This window comes from Salvelinus sp. IW2-2015, linkage group LG8 (genome assembly GCF_002910315.2).
Source record: "Salvelinus sp. IW2-2015 linkage group LG8, ASM291031v2, whole genome shotgun sequence".
Lineage (NCBI taxonomy): Eukaryota > Metazoa > Chordata > Actinopteri > Salmoniformes > Salmonidae > Salvelinus > Salvelinus sp. IW2-2015.
This window is the reverse complement of record NC_036848.1, coordinates 34,695,856-34,707,186: the sequence shown is the minus strand read 5'-3', so window position 1 is coordinate 34,707,186 and position 11,331 is coordinate 34,695,856.

Sequence of the window (11,331 nt, the reverse complement as noted above, 5' to 3'; positions counted from 1 at the left end):
AGAGAGAGAGAGAGAGAGAGAGAGAGAGAGAGAGAGAGAGAGAGGATTCATTGCATTGAGCCAGAGAACTGACGGTAGGTTTAAGGTTGTCTAATCTACAGTATAAAAACTCCATCTGACATCTATTTCTAATCATCGTAAAGACTATTAAAGGGTTAGAGATTAGAGGTCACTAGGAACAGAGTAGATACGCATATTAAACGCCCACACCAGTAGAAATCCACTTTTTCGAGCGGAAAGATGAAGTCCAGAGCTTACCCATGATGTTGCACAACGATTTAAATCAAAGCAAAATGTATTAGTTGCGTACGCAATCAGGCAGGTGTCAGAGCGTGTGCAGTGAAATGCTTCTGTTACTAGAGCATAACAATGTAATAAAATGTCAACAATTAAAAATAATGGTGGAAAATAGAACTGCGGGACCAATCGGATTAAGATTCCTAATACCACTGTAGCAGTAATCAAATGCTATCTATACCACAGGAGGGTTGGTGGTTCTTTAATTAATTGGGGAGGACGGGTTCGTGGTAATGGCTGGAGCAGAATATCTGGAATGGTATCAAATACATCAAACACATGGATTCCATGTGTTTGATGCCATTCCATTGCTCCCATTCTGGCCGTTATTATGAGCCGTCCTCCCCTCAGCAGCCTCCTGTGGTCTATACATAGTACACAAGAATAATTTACACAAGATCAACTAAGAATGATATATATAGAAGTATTTATATTAAAGTAAGCTATGTCAAGAATCCAGTGTACAGTATAAATAAATATGTGGTGTGTATAAACAGTGTAACTGTAATACAATATACAGTAGTAGAAATATTATGATGAGCTATATCGGGTATACAGTATTTAAATACACGTTGTGAAATGTGGCTCAAAAAGTCATTGTTTACATCAAAGTATGATCCGAACTGCCCGCTTCGTGTAGATCCGTCTGAATGCGGTGTCTTTTCATATGATATGACATACACATTACTTTCAGCCTACGTTTCGTTTCAGCGCTGGTTTTTATTTGAATGTTACGACCACAAGTGTGGCGTTGTTCATTAATCAGAAACAGCTGCAAAGTTATTCCCCTTTGTGACTGAGATGAGCCAAACAGCCTTGTGTTTACTTGGCAGCCTGAGCCATGGAGCAATTAACATGCAAACTTAGTGACTGAAATATTCATCATTTTTTTCAGTGGCAAGTGACGAGACTATAACTTGCTAAATAGACCCAGAAAAAACTATAACTAAACGCAAAGGATTTTATATTTCAGTTGACTAAAACGAGACGAGACAAAATGATCTCTGTGACTAAAGGCCTGTTCCCACTACGAGATATGACTATTGTAAAGTGGTTGTTCCACTGGATATCATAAGGTGAATGCACCAATTTGTAAGTCGCTCTGGATAAGAGCGTCTGCTAAATGACTWAAATGTAAAATGTAAATGTAAGGAGAGTGAGGAGCGAGGTTAAAACCTGTTTGGGATAGGGGGCAGCATTTTCACTTTTGCATGAAATGCGTGCCTAGAGTAAACTGCCTGCTACTCTGTCCCAGATGCTAATATATGCATATTATTAGTATTATTGGATAAAAAACACTCTGAAGTTCTAAAACTGTTTGAATGATGTCTGTGAGTATAACAGAACTCATATGGCAGGCAAAACCCTTAGAAGAATCCAACCAGGAAGTGGGAAATCTGAGGTTTGTAGTTTTTCAAAGCTTGGCCTACCGAATAAACAGTGTCTATGGGGTTAAGTTGCACTTCCAAAAGGCCTCCACTAGATGTCAACCATCTTTAGAAACTTGTTTCAGACTTTTGCTATAAAGGAGGGGCTCATGAGACCGGTTTGAGTCAGTGGTCTGGCAGAGTGTTTCAGGCTCGTGACGCGCGCTCCCGACAGTTACCTCTCATTCCAGTGCTTTGCTACAGACGATGAAATTCTCCGGTTGGAATATTATTGATGATTTATGTTAAAAACATCCTAAAGATTGATTCCATACATCGTTTGATATGTTTCTACGACCTGTAACGGAACTTTTTGAGTTTTTGTCTGGACCTAGTGCTCATGAAGATGGATTACTGGGCTGAAAACGCTAACAACTAGTGGCTATTTGGACATAAATTATGGACTTTATTGAACTTTATGGAACAAATCAGTCATTTATTGTCAAACTGGGATTCCTGGGAGTGCATTCTGATGAAGATCATCAAAGGTAAGTGAATATTTATCATGTTATTTCTAACTTCTGTTGACTCCAACATGGCGGAAATGTATTTGGCTGGATTGGGCTCTGAGCGCCGTACTCAGATTATGCTTTTTCCGTAGATTTAAAAAAAATCTGACACAGCGGTTGCATTAAGGAGAAGTCTATCTTTAATTCTGTGTATAACACTTGTATATTTCATCAAAGTTTATTATGAGTATTTCTGGGATTTCTGTGGCTATCTGCAAGATCAGCCGGATGTTTTGGAATCAAAACATAATGCGCCAATGCACGTAATGCGCCAATGTAAACTGAGATTTTGGGATATAAATATGCACATTATCGAACAAAACATACATGTATTGTGTAACATGATGTCCTATGAGTGTCATCTGATGAAGATCATCAAAGGTTAGTGATTCATTTTATCTATATTTCTGCTTTTTGTGACTCCTATCTTTGGCTGGAAAATGGCTGTGTGTTTTTTTGACTTGGCTCTGAACTAACATAATCATATGTTGTGCTTTCTCTGTAAAGCCTTTTTGAAATCGGACACGATGGGTAGGTTAACAAGATGTTTATCTTTCATTTGCTGTATTGGACTTGGTAATGTGTGAAAGTTACTTATTTCTAAAAAATATTTTTGAATTTCCCACGCTGCCTTTTCAGCGGAATGTTGCCGAGGGGTTCCGCTAGCGGAACGCCTACGCTAGAAAGGTTAAAGAGAATTCTACATTTTAATTCACATCCTTGCTTTACCTTTTATTGTGGCTGACAATGCGACATTCTTGGTTCGCAGCTCAAGTTGACCGTAAATATCAGAGTAGCCACTAGCCAGTAAGCACAAACTATTAACATTGACAGAAACTTTTTCCCAAAACATATTACACTCTTGAACCATATTCATATTACACTGAATGATGCAACAATTCACAAGCATGTATGTGCAGACAATGAAAGGGTTTATTTTCTTGTCTGTAGGCTACATTCATTACATTTTAGCTTCAAAACAAAAGCACAGAGTTGCTATAACGTCATGTCTTCATCGAGTGACTTTAGCATATTAAAAATTAACAATGAACCCTTTCATAAGAATATAAAAGATGGTCACTAGTTACCATAGCCACAAAGTCATAAACTCCGGCAATTTCTAAAATGTATCTTCTTAAAATGTGATTTTAATGTGAATTTAAACCTAACCCTAACCTTAACCCTAACCTTAACCACACTGCTAACCTTATGCCTAACCCTAACCTTAAATTAAGACCAAAAAGCTAAAATATTTGTAATACATTTTTATGATATAGACCATTTTGACTTTGTGGCTGTGGTAACTAGTGGAAACAAATATATATTTTTATTTTATTTATTTCACCTTTATTTAACAAGGTAGGCAAGTTGAGAATAAGTTCTCATTTACAACTGCGACCTGGCCAAGATAAAGCAAAGCAGTTCGACACATATAACAACACAGAGTTACACATGGAGTAAAACAAACATACAGTTAATAATACAGTAGAAAATAAGTCTATATACAATGTGAGCAAATATAGGATCCATAACTAAATCAAAATCTGCATTTTGAAAGAGTGTTTTTATCATTTTATTAACAAGATGTGTTTATTTGTTAATTAGGCAACTGTGCAGTCTACAATACATACTGTAGCAAAAAATGGGAAAGTGCCAAATTCCTTACATAAGGGAGAGCAGGCCATGTCTGTACTACAGAATGCGGGGAAAGTGGGAGACCAGGGTTCAAATCCCTGTTGGGGAGGGGGGAGTAGGCTGTCCTTGTAAATAAGAATTTGTTCTTAACTGTGTTATTTCATAGTTGTTTGCGTGTGATTGGGGGTGTATTCATTCTGCCGATTCCGTTGAAAAACGGGGGAGGGATAGATAGGGGGAGGGATAGAGAGAGAGATAAATTGGATCGACGTGTACGACAGCGTGATCCAGTTCCCGCCAATATCCACCAACTTTGCACAGCCAGTTAAGAGGAGTGGGACAACATTCCGCGAATAACATGTGTTGCGCTGCATGAGGCAAATGGTGATTACATTTCTGATCCACTCACCTAACTTTTTTTTAAGGTATCTGTGACCAACATAGTCATATCTGTATTCACAGTCATGTGAAATCCATAGATTATGGCCTAATTAATTTGTTTAAATTTACTGATTTCCTTTTATGAACTGGAACTCAGTAAAATCATTGAAGTTAAATGCCTACACCAGCTAAAATATTTTTTTAACTGGAACACGATGCCCAGAGCTTACCCATGATGTTGTACAACAATTTAAGTCAATAAGTCATCATTTTGGTCAAAGTATGATAGATATTTTTGGGCTTGAAGTGGGAAATCCAAAGTGGGAATTTAGCGTGTAAGTTCTTTCTGAATTACGTGTCAGTTATAGAGCTGGCTTTAGTTCATTTGGAACCTCCTACCTACAAACATGTTAGAGCTAACACGTGTGGGCTCCTTACTTCCTGTTTTCAACATTTTGCTACTGTGGCTTACTGCAGTCTGCAATGCACTACAACTGTTGGGAGATGTTGGATGGGCTGACGCCAGTGAAACGGTGAGTAAGAAAAGAGCTATATTCTGATGAGTGGATGACGTGGATAGATGAAATGTCGACACAGCTGGGACACCTCGTTGTTTCTGGAGACGTGCATGGCGGCTCTACAGTAAGAGTATAGATAGCTAGCAAGTAGCAGCTCCTCGCTAACTATACAAGTTTGGCTAGCTAGTGAAGTAAATCCATATGAAGAACATTCATATATAGCTACTGCGTCGCCTGACAGGCTGACTACACAGCTCACGTCACGCGTGCAAGCGTTGCAAAATACATTTTGAAATCTATATTATTCAATTACTGCACCCACACTGCTCGCGAGCGTCTGCGTTGCCAAGGGCTAAAATAGAAGTCAGTTCTATCTCTTATGCAGATCGCGCTGCAACTGGGAAACGTTCATGGCAGGAATTGTTGTCACCTTACCTTGCTACATAACTTCTGTGTGATAGGAACCAACAAACATCATCACCAATCAGCTTACACCACTGTGCACACACCTGTCGTTAATATGACAACTAATGTAGCCATATCAGCAATCACTTTTAACTTGCTGTTTGGACAGTCAGTATTCCAAAACGGATTTAAAAAACAAAACTGATTTGAGCATTTAGGCTTACAAGGCTTTAGAGGGCCCTACGCACTTCCTGATGAAACCAGTGACAGTATAGTTGTCAATGTTATTCCCAGAGGCGACCCGGAACATATCCCAGTCCACTTGCTCAAAACAATCTCGTAGCATGGATTCCAATTGTTCAGACCATGGTTACACAAACCTTACCGTCAGTGCTTCCTGCTTTAATTTCTGCCTAGAGGTGGGGAGGAACACAATGGAGGCATGATATGATTCGCTGAAGGGAGGGCCTTGTAGCCATCTCGGACTGGACACATGTTTTTTTATTGAAACTTTAGGCAAGTCAGTTAAGAACAACATCTTATTTACAATGACGGCCTACACCGGCCAAACCCGGACGAACGCTGGGCCAATTGTACGCCGTCCTATGGGACTCCCAATCGCAGCCGGTTGTGATACAGCCTGGAATCAAACCAGGGTGTCTGTCGTGACACATCAAGCACTGAGATGTAGCGCCTTTGACCACTGAGCCACTCGGGAGCCCAGTAATAACAGGGCTCAGTACAGTAACAGTTATCAAGGTGACCTGTTGCCTACCCCAGAAACATCCCTCTATCATAGTCATAATGCATGAGGACAGCACAAACACACACACATGCATGCATTCACACACAAACAAATGCACTCACACAGAGCTCTAACAGGGCAAAGAGAGGTGTGTTATAACCATCTACATCTCACCCCCTTGTATTCACAATAATCTGTCAGCACAGCACCCAGCATCATGGGAATGTACGTGTGTTTAAATATCTCAAAAATATATACTATACAAATACATACAATTTCCAGATTGGGCTCTCTGCTACTTTTGAAGTTATGGTCAATTTTTATGAGCACCACCAACACAGTGAATGGATTCAAAGGGAACTCCCTCTGCTGGTGATTTGCTGAATGTGCAATCCTAAATGAGAACTGGGTTATTTATTGAACTCATGTTGAGACCAAGTCATGTTGAGACCAAGGTATCTTTTCCAAAGGAGCCCTGTAATCACAAAGATACACGTAATACAGTTTTTTACAACCACTTCGGCACTAATTTCAGAACCTTGTGGTCATTTTTCAAAACTCAAGACACAAAACTCAAAACGGTCATCACAGGCTGTTCAAAACATTGCATTGTGCATTCATATCTTTAAAGAAACCTTGCACTTGCAGAATCATTGGTTCAAATAACTAATTTATCATGAAATACCACATTAATTTAGATCACCCACACACAAGATACCGATAGTTTCACTGTGTAGTTGTTCGTACTATCATTAAATATTGTAGTAGAAAATGGGTAAATTATGGATGGGCCTGAAACCATGCTTGCATGGTGGAACCTGACATTATCCCACACAATGACATAGGTCACGTCATCAGCTCTACAGACCTGATTTAGCTCATCAAGGAAGGTTACAAGGAGAGCAGCATTATATGATCCAATACGAGGTCTGCGTCTCACCACACCATCCTCCGATATAGCTGCACACATGGTGATGTTTGCCCCACATTGTCCAGGTACTTGGATGGTTGTCCGCTGGCCAATGAAATTCCGACCTCTCCTCCTTGTCTTGGCCAGGTTGAAGCCTGCCTCATCCAAAAATAGGAATTTGTGATGGTTTTCGTCAACATCTAGCTCCATCACCCTCTAAAAAGACATTTTGGAAAGAAAATGACTGATTACAATGATGTAGAATTTTGGGGGAATTTTTCACAACAGGCATCTTGAAACTTTACATACTCAGTCCTCAGTCTGCATTTCTTTCAAAAGGCACAAGGTACAGCTGTTTTTGAGACACCTGTCGCCTTTTCAGCATACGTGCAATAGTCGGCAAACCTATGGCTTCCACATTGTTGAACATGTCGTCATTGTCCAAGATGTGCTGCCGAATTTCTATTAAGCGAATATCATTTCTGGCCCGAACCAAATTGACCGCAGCCCACTCTTGTTGGTCAGTCAGAATTTTGCCTCTGCCTCCCCTATTTGGCCTAGTCTGAATTCTGCAGGGAAAATTACAGTAAGAACACACTTAGCCACATCACCTACTCTGTGGTACACATTGGCATGCAGTATACAGTCATTTGACAATTGAGAGTAGTCTAATGTTTAGTGCCTGCTGAAGACTTACCGGTTCTCATTGCAGAAGGTTCTGATGATTGAGGCCACGGTTGATATTCTGAGGTTTGGTTGAATTATCGTAGCTGCCTCAGTCGTTGTCATGCCATGATTTAGGACACGGTCTACAACTACTGCTCGGATTTCATTGGATACTCTTTGCTGTTGCTGCCGCTGTATTGGTCCGTGGCCGTGTCCTCCACCACGTTCCCCCACACCTCTCAAACAAGGCCCACGACCACCTCTCAGAAGGGGTGCTCGTCCCCTGCCTTTCCTTTCACCACCACGTCTTCCTCCTCCCACTGCTTGACCTCTATTGTGACCTGGATCACCTGCCGGGCTCCATGTTATCGCTATGTTGTTGTAGGTGGATACCACTCATTTCACTATATACTCGGACCACAATGTGAGATCAATCAGTAACGAGTTGGCAGTATTGGAAAAGCAAATACAAGGGCAGGCATACATACACTCTACACTCCACTTTATTAGGTACACCTGCGTGTTAATGCAAATAGCCTGCACCTTCAAACAGCGAATCATGTTGCTGCCTGCAACTCAATACATAAAGTATAAAGAGTAGAGAGCTTTTGTTGTTGTTCGACCAAAGATTAGAATGGGCAAGATGTGTAATCTAATTAACTTTGACCGTGGTATGATTGTTGGTGCCACACATGGTGGTTCCAGCATCTCAGCAACAGCTGGCCTCCTGGGATTTTTACACACTACAGTCTCTAGAGTTTACGGAGGATTGTGCGATAAACAAAACACATTCAGTGAGCGACAGTTCTATGGGCAAAAACACCTGGTTAATGAGAGAGGTCAGAGGAGAATGTCCAGACTCATTCAAGCTAACAGAAAGGCCACGAATGCTCAAATAACAGTCGTTTAAAACAGTTGTGTGCAGAAGGGCATCTCTTAACGTACAACACCGTGAATAATTCAGGCTGTTGTGGAGGCAAAAGGGGTTCCTACCCAGTAGCAGATTAGGTGTACCTAATAAAGTGTACAGTAATGTCAAATCTGAAAACATGGTCTGGAAAAGTGGTACATGGGACCATAGAAACAGTGTCTGATAAAGAATGATGATGAAATATTAGATCCATAGATAATGTAGTCCAATTGGTTCATGTTCCACGGTAATTGGTGTCAATGGATCTCGTTATCCTGGAACTTTCATGATCTAAACATGGAATATTGTTAGTCAGTTTCCATAAAACTATGCATTAAGAGTATTGCAACAGTTACTTATCATTTCGAGCAGTTGTATCAATTGATAGTGAGATCATTGTAATGAAATGAATAGACAGTCATCTCAGATGTAATGCGTGAATTGCATTTTGAAATGGTAATACTTTGATGTTAAGTTGTGTCCTTTTGAACAGGTGATTTTAGTTCAGTGACCAAATGGTCTTAGCTTTATGTGTACTGTATCCAAGCAATTGAAAAATGTGCATTTTTTGTGTCTAGAGTTTTGAAAAATGACATCAAGGTTCTGAAATTAGTGCCAAAGTGATTGTAAAAAAACTGTAAATACAAATATGAAATACAACAGAATTATGAAACACGATTGAAGAAAACAAACACGCTTTTCAGTAAACATTTCCACAGTCAGCAGTCTAAATTGCACTAGAGGTACTAACACAAATCAAATAAAAATAAAAATGTATTTATCACGTGCCGAAAACAACTGGTGTAGACTTTACAGTGAAATGCTTGCTTACGAAAAAATAGTAACTAACACAAGACGAATACAAGATCAATGTGAAGCGGTATGAGGTACATGAAGTAGATGTACGTACATGAAGGCAGGGTAAAGTGATTAGGCATCCGGATGGATAATAAGACTAAATTAAAGAACAGAGTAGCATCAGCAAATGATAAGTGTGTGTGTGCATGTATGTTTGTGTTGTGTTGTGTCGGTATGCGTGTGTGTGTTATGTGTGTGCGCGTACGTAGTGTTTGAATGTGTGAGGAATTTGTGTGGGAGTAACAGTGTAGTGTGTGTGAGTGACTGTGTATATGGTGTGTATATAAAGTCTAGTAAGTGTGGGTAGTCAGTGAAAAATAGTCATTTGGGAGTTCTGCTTCGCTGGACAGCTCATGGCTGGGTTTCCCTTTGTAATCCGTTATCGTCTGCAAGCCCTGCCACATCTGATGAGCGTTGTAGCCGGTGTTTTAGGATTCTCCCTTCCTCCTTTTGTCACGCCCTGAACCAAGGGCTCTCTATGGTGTTGTAGGTCAGGGCGTGACTAGGGGGGTGTTCTAGTTTTCCTATTTCTATGTTGGTGTGCTTGGTATGGTTCCCAATTAGAGGCAGCTGATTATTGTTGTCTCTAATTGGGGATCATATTTAAGTTCTCCATTGTTCCCACCTGGGTGTGGGATATTGTTTGTGTTTGTGCTGGTTGCACCAAGTAAGTCACGTTTTGTTGCGTGTTTATTGTTTGAAAGTTTCACTTAAATAAAAGATGTGGAACTCAGCACACGCTGCTCCTTGGTCCGACCTTTTCAACAATCGTGACACCTTTATTGTCTTTTTGCGTGTTTGATGTCTCGGAGGTCGTAGCGGGATTTCTTTTAATGCGTCCATGTCCGTGTCCCATTCATTAGTAAGCGGTAGCTCTAGTCTTTAGCCCAGCACGGATGTTGCCTGTGATCCAGGGTTTTTGGTTGGGATACATTCTTGTAGTCACTGTGGGGACGACATCGTCTATGCACTTATTGATGAACCCCGTGGCTGTTGTGGTAAATTCCAACATTTTATCGGCTAAATCCTGGTCCTTGATGATCTTCTTGGCCTTTCTGTGACCCCTGGTGCTGTAGATGTCCTGGAGGACATGCAGTGTGACCCCGGTGACGCATTGGGCTGACCGCACCACCCTCTGGAGAGCCCTGCGGTTGCAGACGGTGCAATTGCCATACCAGGCGATGATACCGCCCGACAGGATGCTCTCAATCTGTAGAAGTTCATGAGGGTCTTAGTGGCAAGCCAAATTTCATCAGCCTCCTGAGGTTGAAGAGGCGCTGTTGAGTATTCTTGACGAAACTGTCTGCGTGAATGAACAATTTCAGGTCATCAACTGCCGATGTGGATGGCTCTCTACTATTTCCTGAAATCCACGATCAGCTCCTTCATTTTGTTGATGTTATTTTCCTGGCACCACTCCACCAGGGATCTCACCTCCTCCCTGTAGGCTCTATTGTCGTATTTGGTAATCAGGCCTACCACTGTTGTGTCAACAGGAAACATGATGATTGAGTTGGGGACATACATGGGTGAACAGGGAGTACAGGAGGGGGCTGAGCACACACCCCTGTGGGGCCCCCCGTGTTGACGATCCACGTGGTTGAGGTGTTGTTGCCTACCTTCACCACCTGGGGTCAGCCCGTCAGGAAGTCCAGAACCCAGTTGCATAGGGTGGGGTTCAGAACCGAGGCCTTGAGCTTAGTGATGATTTGAGACGTTTCAATCGCTGATTATTTGTTTTTACAACTTCTACGATGGTAGTCTCAGACTGCATAGATAGACAGTATGAGTCTTCAGACAAGGAGCATCCAGCATTGTGAAAAATTGCAGTACTTACTCTTATGTTCTATCATGCATCCAATGATGTCCGAGGAAAACAATGCCTCTTCTAGTCGGCTTATAGCATGACGTTCATCAAAGAAACACAATACAACTGATTAGTGATTTAATTCAGAAGGAAGAGTAGAGAGGCCTGTTATTTAGCATCAATACACTGTCATCCCCAGAGAAAGGGAAAGAGAAAGAGAGAAAAATAAAGATTGATAAAGAGAGAGAGAGGACTCCAAACAA